This window comes from Nothobranchius furzeri, chromosome 2 (genome assembly GCF_043380555.1).
Source record: "Nothobranchius furzeri strain GRZ-AD chromosome 2, NfurGRZ-RIMD1, whole genome shotgun sequence".
Classification (NCBI taxonomy): domain Eukaryota; kingdom Metazoa; phylum Chordata; class Actinopteri; order Cyprinodontiformes; family Nothobranchiidae; genus Nothobranchius; species Nothobranchius furzeri.
In genome coordinates, this window is record NC_091742.1 from 53,881,455 (window position 1) to 53,894,702 (window position 13,248).

General features: G+C 44.3%; 10 non-coding genes across 10 annotated transcripts; all 10 read left to right on the forward strand.

Annotated features, from left to right (window-relative positions):
• The first annotated feature begins 217 nt into the window (after window positions 1–217).
• Window positions 218–336, forward strand: LOC139068316 (5S ribosomal RNA). Its single transcript, XR_011519915.1, has one exon. It is a non-coding gene; the product is annotated as a 5S ribosomal RNA (ribosomal RNA).
• A 1,261-nt stretch (window positions 337–1,597) lies between these two features.
• Window positions 1,598–1,716, forward strand: LOC139068260 (5S ribosomal RNA). The gene has a single exon (XR_011519859.1). It is a non-coding gene; the product is annotated as a 5S ribosomal RNA (ribosomal RNA).
• A 1,260-nt stretch (window positions 1,717–2,976) lies between these two features.
• Window positions 2,977–3,095, forward strand: LOC139068170 (5S ribosomal RNA). Its single transcript, XR_011519769.1, has one exon. It is a non-coding gene; the product is annotated as a 5S ribosomal RNA (ribosomal RNA).
• A 1,260-nt stretch (window positions 3,096–4,355) lies between these two features.
• On the forward strand, window positions 4,356–4,474 carry LOC139068287 (5S ribosomal RNA). The gene has a single exon (XR_011519886.1). It is a non-coding gene; the product is annotated as a 5S ribosomal RNA (ribosomal RNA).
• A 1,261-nt stretch (window positions 4,475–5,735) lies between these two features.
• LOC139068257 (5S ribosomal RNA) lies at window positions 5,736–5,854 on the forward strand. The gene has a single exon (XR_011519856.1). It is a non-coding gene; the product is annotated as a 5S ribosomal RNA (ribosomal RNA).
• A 1,260-nt stretch (window positions 5,855–7,114) lies between these two features.
• Window positions 7,115–7,233, forward strand: LOC139067111 (5S ribosomal RNA). The gene has a single exon (XR_011519628.1). It is a non-coding gene; the product is annotated as a 5S ribosomal RNA (ribosomal RNA).
• A 1,259-nt stretch (window positions 7,234–8,492) lies between these two features.
• On the forward strand, window positions 8,493–8,611 carry LOC139068171 (5S ribosomal RNA). The gene has a single exon (XR_011519770.1). It is a non-coding gene; the product is annotated as a 5S ribosomal RNA (ribosomal RNA).
• A 1,260-nt stretch (window positions 8,612–9,871) lies between these two features.
• Window positions 9,872–9,990, forward strand: LOC139067121 (5S ribosomal RNA). Its single transcript, XR_011519629.1, has one exon. It is a non-coding gene; the product is annotated as a 5S ribosomal RNA (ribosomal RNA).
• A 1,260-nt stretch (window positions 9,991–11,250) lies between these two features.
• Window positions 11,251–11,369, forward strand: LOC139067132 (5S ribosomal RNA). The gene has a single exon (XR_011519630.1). It is a non-coding gene; the product is annotated as a 5S ribosomal RNA (ribosomal RNA).
• A 1,261-nt stretch (window positions 11,370–12,630) lies between these two features.
• LOC139068089 (5S ribosomal RNA) lies at window positions 12,631–12,749 on the forward strand. The gene has a single exon (XR_011519734.1). It is a non-coding gene; the product is annotated as a 5S ribosomal RNA (ribosomal RNA).
• Window positions 12,750–13,248: the final 499 nt, after the last annotated feature.

Sequence of the window (13,248 nt, forward strand, 5' to 3'; positions counted from 1 at the left end):
GAACAAATTTGGATTAAAACGCATGAACCTATTCTACTGTGTCACTACACAAGCTCCCCTCTCCGCTTTCGCCCACGGAGCCCGGCCAGACACAGCTCAAACTGGGGATGAGGGCGGTTTACTGGAAAGGCCTCAAATTGCAGCATTCCATTCAATGGCAGCCAAGGGCACAACTGTCTCTGCACCCATAAAACGGAGGACGGAAGGACAAGCCATCGCTTTCGGCCATACCACCCTGAACACGCCCGATCTCGTCTGATCTCGGAAGCTAAGCAGGGTCGGGCCTCGTTAGTACTTGGATGGGAGACCGCCTGGGAATACCAGGTGCTGTAAGCTTTTGTCCTTGTCTTTTGAGCCAGCAGAGGGTGCTGTTACGCACTCGCCCTTCTGAGGAACAACACCTTACAGACCTCAAACAGTTACAACAGCATATTGCACTTTTCCTTAACCCTTTCATGCATAATAGTCACTCAAGTGGACAGGTACTCAAAATTGTTATTTATTTATTTTTGCTATTAAGCACAGCTGTTGAAGACTTTATTGCATTTGAGCACCTCCATTTGGACTTTGGTAAGCCAAGCCAACATATTTCATGTTCAGATTGCACGCTGTTCACTGAGGTGGACATGTAATAAATTATTTGTAAATTATACATTTTTACAAAAAATATTTGTTGAAATTTGTTTCATTCACACCTAAAGATGAATCAAAAAATTGTTAAAAAAAAATCATGGTTGAAGATTTCATAATTCATGCATCAAAGGGTTAACACAGAAATGTCAAAAAGCCCATTCCCTGGGGCAATCAGGTTTTAAAAGAGCGTTTCTTCTTCAATACGTTCACATTTTACTTCCCAAGTTGCAATAGAGAAAATCCAACTCATCTATCTGTGACTTACTTGCAATTCAGGGATCTAACTAAAGATTGTCATTAAGATTTCGTTCCGGAGCAAGGCTCTGCAGCCTGCGGCCATGATGGCACGTCGCAAGTCTTTGCCGCTACGCTACCAGCTAAAAGAAATGTGGGCCTTTTACTGGAATGGCATCAAAATGCACCAATAGGTCTTTTCCACAAAGACCCAAATAGGTTGTTGGAGAAACACATTGCAATTTATTGCTGCCAAACACAAGAAAAGCTGAACTCACAAACTAAGAAAAATCGGGCGCCAGCCGGCCGGCACCTGTTTGCAAGGATTTCACCCACAGAGCCCGGCCAGACGCAGCCCGAACAGGGGGGCGTGGGTCCCACTTTCCATGGGCCCACCACTCATAGGAGGGACAAAGGAAAAACGAGGTACTTCTCTCAACTGAGGTGAAGGTGGCCTTTTTGTACATCCAAATGTTAAATAATATCGTTTGTACTTTCTGACGTCTGCAATGTGAACAAATTTGGATTAAAGCGCATGAACCTATTCTACTGTGTCACTACACAAGCTCCCCTCTCCGCTTTCGCCCACGGAGCCCGGCCAGACACAGCTCAAACTGGGGATGAGGGCGGTTTACTGGAAAGGCCTCAAATTGCAGCATTCCATTCAATGGCAGCCAAGGGCACAACCGTCTCTGCACCCATAAAACGGAGGACGGAAGGACAAGCCTTCGCTTACGGCCATACCACCCTGAACACGCCCGATCTCGTCTGATCTCGGAAGCTAAGCAGGGTCGGGCCTTGTTAGTACTTGGATGGGAGACCGCCTGGGAATACCAGGTGCTGTAAGCTTTTGTCCTTGTCTTTTGAGCCAGCAGAGGGTGCTGTTACGCACTCGCCCTTCTGAGGAACAACACCTTACAGACCTCAAACAGTTACAACAGCATATTGCACTTTTCCTTAACCCTTTCATGCATAATAGTCACTCAAGTGGACAGGTACTCAAAATTGTTATTTATTTATTTTTGCTATTAAGCACAGCTGTTGAAGACTTTATTGCATTTGAGCACCTCCATTTGGACTTTGGTAAGCCAAGCCAACATATTTCATGTTCAGATTGCACGCTGTTCACTGAGGTGGACATGTAATAAATTATTTGTAAATTATACATTTTTACAAAAAATATTTGTTGAAATTTGTTTCATTCTCACCTAAAGATGAATCAAAAAATTGTTAAAAAAAATCATGGTTGAAGATTTCATAATTCATGCATCAAAGGGTTAACACAGAAATGTCAAAAAGCCCATTCCCTGGGGCAATCAGGTTTTAAAAGAGTGTTTCTTCTTCAATACGTTGACATTTTACTTCCCAAGTTGCAATAGAGAAAATCCAACTCATCTATCTGTGACTTACTTGCAATTCAGGGATCTAACTAAAGATTGTCATTAAGATTTCGTTCCGGAGCAAGGCTCTGCAGCCTGCGGCCATGATGGCACGTCGCAAGTCTTTGCTGCTACGCTACCAGCTAAAAGAAATGTGGGCCTTTTACTGGAATGGCATCAAAATGCACCAATAGGTCTTTTCCACAAAGACCCAAATAGGTTGTTGGAGAAACACATTGCAATTTATTGCTGCCAAACACAAGAAAAGCTGAACTCACAAACTAAGAAAAATCGGGCGCCAGCCGGCCGGCACCTGTTTGCAAGGATTTCACCCACAGAGCCCGGCCAGACGCAGCCCGAACAGGGGGGCGTGGGTCCCACTTTCCATGGGCCCACCACTCATAGGAGGGACAAAGGAAAAACGAGGTACTTCTCTCAACTGAGGTGAAGGTGGCCTTTTTGTACATCCAAATGTTAAATAATATCGTTTGTACTTTCTGACGTCTGCGATGTGAACAAATTTGGATTAAAACGCATGAACCTATTCTACTGTGTCACTACACAAGCTCCCCTCTCCGCTTTCGCCCACGGAGCCCGGCCAGACACAGCTCAAACTGGGGATGAGGGCGGTTTACTGGAAAGGCCTCAAATTGCAGCATTCCATTCAATGGCAGCCAAGGGCACAACTGTCTCTGCACCCATAAAACGGAGGACGGAAGGACAAGCCTTCGCTTACGGCCATACCACCCTGAACACGCCCGATCTCGTCTGATCTCGGAAGCTAAGCAGGGTCGGGCCTGGTTAGTACTTGTATGGGAGACCGCCTGGGAATACCAGGTGCTGTAAGCTTTTGTCCTTGTCTTTTGAGCCAGCAGAGGGTGCTGTTACGCACTCGCCCTTCTGAGGAACAACACCTTACAGACCTCAAACAGTTACAACAGCATATTGCACTTTTCCTTAACCCTTTCATGCATAATAGTCACTCAAGTGGACAGGTACTCAAAATTGTTATTTATTTATTTTTGCTATTAAGCACAGCTGTTGAAGACTTTATTGCATTTGAGCACCTCCATTTGGACTTTGGTAAGCCAAGCCAACATATTTCATGTTCAGATTGCACGCTGTTCACTGAGGTGGACATGTAATAAATTATTTGTAAATTATACATTTTTACAAAAAATATTTGTTGAAATTTGTTTCATTCACACCTAAAGATGAATCAAAAAATTGTTAAAAAAAATCATGGTTGAAGATTTCATAATTCATGCATCAAAGGGTTAACACAGAAATGTCAAAAAGCCCATTCCCTGGGGCAATCAGGTTTTAAAAGAGCGTTTCTTCTTCAATACGTTCACATTTTACTTCCCAAGTTGCAATAGAGAAAATCCAACTCATCTATCTGTGACTTACTTGCAATTCAGGGATCTAACTAAAGATTGTCATTAAGATTTCGTTCCGGAGCAAGGCTCTGCAGCCTGCGGCCATGATGGCACGTCGCAAGTCTTTGCCGCTACGCTACCAGCTAAAAGAAATGTGGGCCTTTTACTGGAATGGCATCAAAATGCACCAATAGGTCTTTTCCACAAAGACCCAAATAGGTTGTTGGAGAAACACATTGCAATTTATTGCTGCCAAACACAAGAAAAGCTGAACTCACAAACTAAGAAAAATCGGGCGCCAGCCGGCCGGCACCTGTTTGCAAGGATTTCACCCACAGAGCCCGGCCAGACGCAGCCCGAACAGGGGGGCGTGGGTCCCACTTTCCATGGGCCCACCACTCATAGGAGGGACAAAGGAAAAACGAGGTACTTCTCTCAACTGAGGTGAAGGTGGCCTTTTTGTACATCCAAATGTTAAATAATATCGTTTGTACTTTCTGACGTCTGCGATGTGAACAAATTTGGATTAAAACGCATGAACCTATTCTACTGTGTCACTACACAAGCTCCCCTCTCCGCTTTCGCCCACGGAGCCCGGCCAGACACAGCTCAAACTGGGGATGAGGGCGGTTTACTGGAAAGGCCTCAAATTGCAGCATTCCATTCAATGGCAGCCAAGGGCACAACTGTCTCTGCACCCATAAAACGGAGGACGGAAGGACAAGCCTTCGCTTACGGCCATACCACCCTGAACACACTCGATCTCGTCTGATCTCGGAAGCTAAGCAGGGTCGGGCCTCGTTAGTACTTGGATGGGAGACCGCCTGGGAATACCAGGTGCTGTAAGCTTTTGTCCTTGTCTTTTGAGCCAGCAGAGGGTGCTGTTACGCACTCACCCTTCTGAGGAACAACACCTTACAGACCTCAAACAGTTACAACAGCATATTGCACTTTTCCTTAACCCTTTCATGCATAATAGTCACTCAAGTGGACAGGTACTCAAAATTGTTATTTATTTATTTTTGCTATTAAGCACAGCTGTTGAAGACTTTATTGCATTTGAGCACCTCCATTTGGACTTTGGTAAGCCAAGCCAACATATTTCATGTTCAGATTGCACGCTGTTCACTGAGGTGGACATGTAATAAATTATTTGTAAATTATACATTTTTACAAAAAATATTTGTTGAAATTTGTTTCATTCACACCTAAAGATGAATCAAAAAATTGTTAAAAAAAAATCATGGTTGAAGATTTCATAATTCATGCATCAAAGGGTTAACACAGAAATGTCAAAAAGCCCATTCCCTGGGGCAATCAGGTTTTAAAAGAGCGTTTCTTCTTCAATACGTTCACATTTTACTTCCCAAGTTGCAATAGAGAAAATCCAACTCATCTATCTGTGACTTACTTGCAATTCAGGGATCTAACTAAAGATTGTCATTAAGATTTCGTTCCGGAGCAAGGCTCTGCAGCCTGCGGCCATGATGGCACGTCGCAAGTCTTTGCCGCTACGCTACCAGCTAAAAGAAATGTGGGCCTTTTACTGGAATGGCATCAAAATGCACCAATAGGTCTTTTCCACAAAGACCCAAATAGGTTGTTGGAGAAACACATTGCAATTTATTGCTGCCAAACACAAGAAAAGCTGAACTCACAAACTAAGAAAAATCGGGCGCCAGCCGGCCGGCACCTGTTTGCAAGGATTTCACCCACAGAGCCCGGCCAGACGCAGCCCGAACAGGGGGGCGTGGGTCCCACTTTCCATGGGCCCACCACTCATAGGAGGGACAAAGGAAAAACGAGGTACTTCTCTCAACTGAGGTGAAGGTGGCCTTTTTGTACATCCAAATGTTAAATAATATCGTTTGTACTTTCTGACGTCTGCGATGTGAACAAATTTGGATTAAAGCGCATGAACCTATTCTACTGTGTCACTACACAAGCTCCCCTCTCCGCTTTCGCCCACGGAGCCCGGCCAGACACAGCTCAAACTGGGGATGAGGGCGGTTTACTGGAAAGGCCTCAAATTGCAGCATTCCATTCAATGGCAGCCAAGGGCACAACCGTCTCTGCACCCATAAAACGGAGGACGGAAGGACAAGCCTTCGCTTTCGGCCATACCACCCTGAACACGCCCGATCTCGTCTGATCTCGGAAGCTAAGCAGGGTCGGACCTGGTTAGTACTTGGATGGGAGACCGCCTGGGAATACCAGGTGCTGTAAGCTTTTGTCCTTGTCTTTTGAGCCAGCAGAGGGTGCTGTTACGCACTCGCCCTTCTGAGGAACAACACCTTACAGACCTCAAACAGTTACAACAGCATATTGCACTTTTCCTTAACCCTTTCATGCATAATAGTCACTCAAGTGGACAGGTACTCAAAATTGTTATTTATTTATTTTTGCTATTAAGCACAGCTGTTGAAGACTTTATTGCATTTGAGCACCTCCATTTGGACTTTGGTAAGCCAAGCCAACATATTTCATGTTCAGATTGCACGCTGTTCACTGAGGTGGACATGTAATAAATTATTTGTAAATTATACAATTTTACAAAAAATATTTGTTGAAATTTGTTTCATTCACACCTAAAGATGAATCAAAAAATTGTTAAAAAAAATCATGGTTGAAGATTTCATAATTCATGCATCAAAGGGTTAACACAGAAATGTCAAAAAGCCCATTCCCTGGGGCAATCAGGTTTTAAAAGAGCGTTTCTTCTTCAATACGTTCACATTTTACTTCCCAAGTTGCAATAGAGAAAATCCAACTCATCTATCTGTGACTTACTTGCAATTCAGGGATCTAACTAAAGATTGTCATTAAGATTTCGTTCCGGAGCAAGGCTCTGCAGCCTGCGGCCATGATGGCACGTCGCAAGTCTTTGCCGCTACGCTACCAGCTAAAAGAAATGTGGGCCTTTTACTGGAATGGCATCAAAATGCACCAATAGGTCTTTTCCACAAAGACCCAAATAGGTTGTTGGAGAAACACATTGCAATTTATTGCTGCCAAACACAAGAAAAGCTGAACTCACAAACTAAGAAAAATCGGGCGCCAGCCGGCCGGCACCTGTTTGCAAGGATTTCACCCACAGAGCCCGGCCAGACGCAGCCCGAACAGGGGGGCGTGGGTCCCACTTTCCATGGGCCCACCACTCATAGGAGGGACAAAGGAAAAACGAGGTACTTCTCTCAACTGAGGTGAAGGTGGCCTTTTTGTACATCCAAATGTTAAATAATATCGTTTGTACTTTCTGACGTCTGCGATGTGAACAAATTTGGATTAAAGCGCATGAACCTATTCTACTGTGTCACTACACAAGCTCCCCTCTCCGCTTTCGCCCACGGAGCCCGGCCAGACACAGCTCAAACTGGGGATGAGGGCGGTTTACTGGAAAGGCCTCAAATTGCAGCATTCCATTCAATGGCAGCCAAGGGCACAACCGTCTCTGCACCCATAAAACGGAGGACGGAAGGACAAGCCTTCGCTTACGGCCATACCACCCTGAACACGCCCGATCTCGTCTGATCTCGGAAGCTAAGCAGGGTCGGGCCTGGTTAGTACTTGGATGGGAGACCGCCTGGGAATACCAGGTGCTGTAAGCTTTTGTCCTTGTCTTTTGAGCCAGCAGAGGGTGCTGTTACGCACTCGCCCTTCTGAGGAACAACACCTTACAGACCTCAAACAGTTACAACAGCATATTGCACTTTTCCTTAACCCTTTCATGCATAATAGTCACTCAAGTGGACAGGTACTCAAAATTGTTATTTATTTATTTTTGCTATTAAGCACAGCTGTTGAAGACTTTATTGCATTTGAGCACCTCCATTTGGACTTTGGTAAGCCAAGCCAACATATTTCATGTTCAGATTGCACGCTGTTCACTGAGGTGGACATGTAATAAATTATTTGTAAATTATACATTTTTACAAAAAATATTTGTTGAAATTTGTTTCATTCTCACCTAAAGATGAATCAAAAAATTGTTAAAAAAATCATGGTTGAAGATTTCATAATTCATGCATCAAAGGGTTAACACAGAAATGTCAAAAAGCCCATTCCCTGGGGCAATCAGGTTTTAAAAGAGTGTTTCTTCTTCAATACGTTCACATTTTACTTCCCAAGTTGCAATAGAGAAAATCCAACTCATCTATCTGTGACTTACTTGCAATTCAGGGATCTAACTAAAGATTGTCATTAAGATTTCGTTCCGGAGCAAGGCTCTGCAGCCTGCGGCCATGATGGCACGTCGCAAGTCTTTGCTGCTACGCTACCAGCTAAAAGAAATGTGGGCCTTTTACTGGAATGGCATCAAAATGCACCAATAGGTCTTTTCCACAAAGACCCAAATAGGTTGTTGGAGAAACACATTGCAATTTATTGCTGCCAAACACAAGAAAAGCTGAACTCACAAACTAAGAAAAATCGGGCGCCAGCCGGCCGGCACCTGTTTGCAAGGATTTCACCCACAGAGCCCGGCCAGACGCAGCCCGAACAGGGGGGCGTGGGTCCCACTTTCCATGGGCCCACCACTCATAGGAGGGACAAAGGAAAAACGAGGTACTTCTCTCAACTGAGGTGAAGGTGGCCTTTTTGTACATCCAAATGTTAAATAATATCGTTTGTACTTTCTGACGTCTGCGATGTGAACAAATTTGGATTAAAACGCATGAACCTATTCTACTGTGTCACTACACAAGCTCCCCTCTCCGCTTTCGCCCACGGAGCCCGGCCAGACACAGCTCAAACTGGGGATGAGGGCGGTTTACTGGAAAGGCCTCAAATTGCAGCATTCCATTCAATGGCAGCCAAGGGCACAACTGTCTCTGCACCCATAAAACGGAGGACGGAAGGACAAGCCTTCGCTTACGGCCATACCACCCTGAACACGCCCGATCTCGTCTGATCTCGGAAGCTAAGCAGGGTCGGGCCTGGTTAGTACTTGTATGGGAGACCGCCTGGGAATACCAGGTGCTGTAAGCTTTTGTCCTTGTCTTTTGAGCCAGCAGAGGGTGCTGTTACGCACTCGCCCTTCTGAGGAACAACACCTTACAGACCTCAAACAGTTACAACAGCATATTGCACTTTTCCTTAACCCTTTCATGCATAATAGTCACTCAAGTGGACAGGTACTCAAAATTGTTATTTATTTATTTTTGCTATTAAGCACAGCTGTTGAAGACTTTATTGCATTTGAGCACCTCCATTTGGACTTTGGTAAGCCAAGCCAACATATTTCATGTTCAGATTGCACGCTGTTCACTGAGGTGGACATGTAATAAATTATTTGTAAATTATACATTTTTACAAAAAATATTTGTTGAAATTTGTTTCATTCACACCTAAAGATGAATCAAAAAATTGTTAAAAAAAATCATGGTTGAAGATTTTATAATTCATGCATCAAAAGGTTAACACAGAAATGTCAAAAAGCCCATTCCCTGGGGCAATCAGGTTTTAAAAGAGTGTTTCTTCTTCAATACGTTCACATTTTACTTCCCAAGTTGCAATAGAGAAAATCCAACTCATCTATCTGTGACTTACTTGCAATTCAGGGATCTAACTAAAGATTGTCATTAAGATTTCGTTCCGGAGCAAGGCTCTGCAGCCTGCGGCCATGATGGCACGTCGCAAGTCTTTGCCGCTACGCTACCAGCTAAAAGAAATGTGGGCCTTTTACTGGAATGGCATCAAAATGCACCAATAGGTCTTTTCCACAAAGACCCAAATAGGTTGTTGGAGAAACACATTGCAATTTATTGCTGCCAAACACAAGAAAAGCTGAACTCACAAACTAAGAAAAATCGGGCGCCAGCCGGCCGGCACCTGTTTGCAAGGATTTCACCCACAGAGCCCGGCCAGACGCAGCCCGAACAGGGGGGCGTGGGTCCCACTTTCCATGGGCCCACCACTCATAGGAGGGACAAAGGAAAAACGAGGTACTTCTCTCAACTGAGGTGAAGGTGGCCTTTTTGTACATCCAAATGTTAAATAATATCGTTTGTACTTTCTGACGTCTGCGATGTGAACAAATTTGGATTAAAGCGCATGAACCTATTCTACTGTGTCACTACACAAGCTCCCCTCTCCGCTTTCGCCCACGGAGCCCGGCCAGACACAGCTCAAACTGGGGATGAGGGCGGTTTACTGGAAAGGCCTCAAATTGCAGCATTCCATTCAATGGCAGCCAAGGGCACAACTGTCTCTGCACCCATAAAACGGAGGACGGAAGGACAAGCCTTCGCTTACGGCCATACCACCCTGAACACGCCCGATCTCGTCTGATCTCGGAAGCTAAGCAGGGTCGGGCCTGGTTAGTACTTGGATGGGAGACCGCCTGGGAATACCAGGTGCTGTAAGCTTTTGTCCTTGTCTTTTGAGCCAGCAGAGGGTGCTGTTACGCACTCGCCCTTCTGAGGAACAACACCTTACAGACCTCAAACAGTTACAACAGCATATTGCACTTTTCCTTAACCCTTTCATGCATAATAGTCACTCAAGTGGACAGGTACTCAAAATTGTTATTTATTTATTTTTGCTATTAAGCACAGCTGTTGAAGACTTTATTGCATTTGAGCACCTCCATTTGGACTTTGGTAAGCCAAGCCAACATATTTCATGTTCAGATTGCACGCTGTTCACTGAGGTGGACATGTAATAAATTATTTGTAAATTATACATTTTTACAAAAAATATTTGTTGAAATTTGTTTCATTCACACCTAAAGATGAATCAAAAAATTGTTAAAAAAAATCATGGTTGAAGATTTTATAATTCATGCATCAAAAGGTTAACACAGAAATGTCAAAAAGCCCATTCCCTGGGGCAATCAGGTTTTAAAAGAGTGTTTCTTCTTCAATACGTTCACATTTTACTTCCCAAGTTGCAATAGAGAAAATCCAACTCATCTATCTGTGACTTACTTGCAATTCAGGGATCTAACTAAAGATTGTCATTAAGATTTCGTTCCGGAGCAAGGCTCTGCAGCCTGCGGCCATGATGGCACGTCGCAAGTCTTTGCCGCTACGCTACCAGCTAAAAGAAATGTGGGCCTTTTACTGGAATGGCATCAAAATGCACCAATAGGTCTTTTCCACAAAGACCCAAATAGGTTGTTGGAGAAACACATTGCAATTTATTGCTGCCAAACACAAGAAAAAATGAACTCACAAACTAAGAAAAATCGGGCGCCAGCCGGCCGGCACCTGCTTGCAAGGATTTCACCCACAGAGCCCGGCCAGACGCAGCCCGAACAGGGGGGCGTGGGTCCCACTTTCCATGGGCCCACCACTCATAGGAGGGACAAAGGAAAAACGAGGTACTTCTCTCAACTGAGGTGAAGGTGGCCTTTTTGTACATCCAAATGTTAAATAATATCGTTTGTACTTTCTGACGTCTGCGATGTGAACAAATTTGGATTAAAGCGCATGAACCTATTCTACTGTGTCACTACACAAGCTCCCCTCTCCGCTTTCGCCCACGGAGCCCGGCCAGACACAGCTCAAACTGGGGATGAGGGCGGTTTACTGGAAAGGCCTCAAATTGCAGCATTCCATTCAATGGCAGCCAAGGGCACAACCGTCTCTGCACCCATAAAACGGAGGACGGAAGGACAAGCCTTCGCTTACGGCCATACCACCCTGAACACGCCCGATCTCGTCTGATCTCGGAAGCTAAGCAGGGTCGGGCCTGGTTAGTACTTGGATGGGAGACCGCCTGGGAATACCAGGTGCTGTAAGCTTTTGTCCTTGTCTTTTGAGCCAGCAGAGGGTGCTGTTACGCACTCGCCCTTCTGAGGAACAACACCTTACAGACCTCAAACAGTTACAACAGCATATTGCACTTTTCCTTAACCCTTTCATGCATAATAGTCACTCAAGTGGACAGGTACTCAAAATTGTTATTTATTTATTTTTGCTATTAAGCACAGCTGTTGAAGACTTTATTGCATTTGAGCACCTCCATTTGGACTTTGGTAAGCCAAGCCAACATATTTCATGTTCAGATTGCACGCTGTTCACTGAGGTGGACATGTAATAAATTATTTGTAAATTATACATTTTTACAAAAAATATTTGTTGAAATTTGTTTCATTCACACCTAAAGATGAATCAAAAAATTGTTAAAAAAAAATCATGGTTGAAGATTTCATAATTCATGCATCAAAGGGTTAACACAGAAATGTCAAAAAGCCCATTCCCTGGGGCAATCAGGTTTTAAAAGAGCGTTTCTTCTTCAATACGTTCACATTTTACTTCCCAAGTTGCAATAGAGAAAATCCAACTCATCTATCTGTGACTTACTTGCAATTCAGGGATCTAACTAAAGATTGTCATTAAGATTTCGTTCCGGAGCAAGGCTCTGCAGCCTGCGGCCATGATGGCACGTCGCAAGTCTTTGCCGCTACGCTACCAGCTAAAAGAAATGTGGGCCTTTTACTGGAATGGCATCAAAATGCACCAATAGGTCTTTTCCACAAAGACCCAAATAGGTTGTTGGAGAAACACATTGCAATTTATTGCTGCCAAACACAAGAAAAGCTGAACTCACAAACTAAGAAAAATCGGGCGCCAGCCGGCCGGCACCTGTTTGCAAGGATTTCACCCACAGAGCCCGGCCAGACGCAGCCCGAACAGGGGGGCGTGGGTCCCACTTTCCATGGGCCCACCACTCATAGGAGGGACAAAGGAAAAACGAGGTACTTCTCTCAACTGAGGTGAAGGTGGCCTTTTTGTACATCCAAATGTTAAATAATATCGTTTGTACTTTCTGACGTCTGCGATGTGAACAAATTTGGATTAAAGCGCATGAACCTATTCTACTGTGTCACTACACAAGCTCCCCTCTCCGCTTTCGCCCACGGAGCCCGGCCAGACACAGCTCAAACTGGGGATGAGGGCGGTTTACTGGAAAGGCCTCAAATTGCAGCATTCCATTCAATGGCAGCCAAGGGCACAACCGTCTCTGCACCCATAAAACGGAGGACGGAAGGACAAGCCTTCGCTTACGGCCATACCACCCTGAACATGCCCGATCTCGTCTGATCTCGGAAGCTAAGCAGGGTCGGGCCTGGTTAGTACTTGGATGGGAGACCGCCTGGGAATACCAGGTGCTGTAAGCTTTTGTCCTTGTCTTTTGAGCCAGCAGAGGGTGCTGTTACGCACTCGCCCTTCTGAGGAACAACACCTTACAGACCTCAAACAGTTACAACAGCATATTGCACTTTTCCTTAACCCTTTCATGCATAATAGTCACTCAAGTGGACAGGTACTCAAAATTGTTATTTATTTATTTTTGCTATTAAGCACAGCTGTTGAAGACTTTATTGCATTTGAGCACCTCCATTTGGACTTTGGTAAGCCAAGCCAACATATTTCATGTTCAGATTGCACGCTGTTCACTGAGGTGGACATGTAATAAATTATTTGTAAATTATACATTTTTACAAAAAATATTTGTTGAAATTTGTTTCATTCTCACCTAAAGATGAATCAAAAAATTGTTAAAAAAAATCATGGTTGAAGATTTCATAATTCATGCATCAAAGGGTTAACACAGAAATGTCAAAAAGCCCATTCCCTGGGGCAATCAGGTTTTAAAAGAGTGTTTCTTCTTCAATA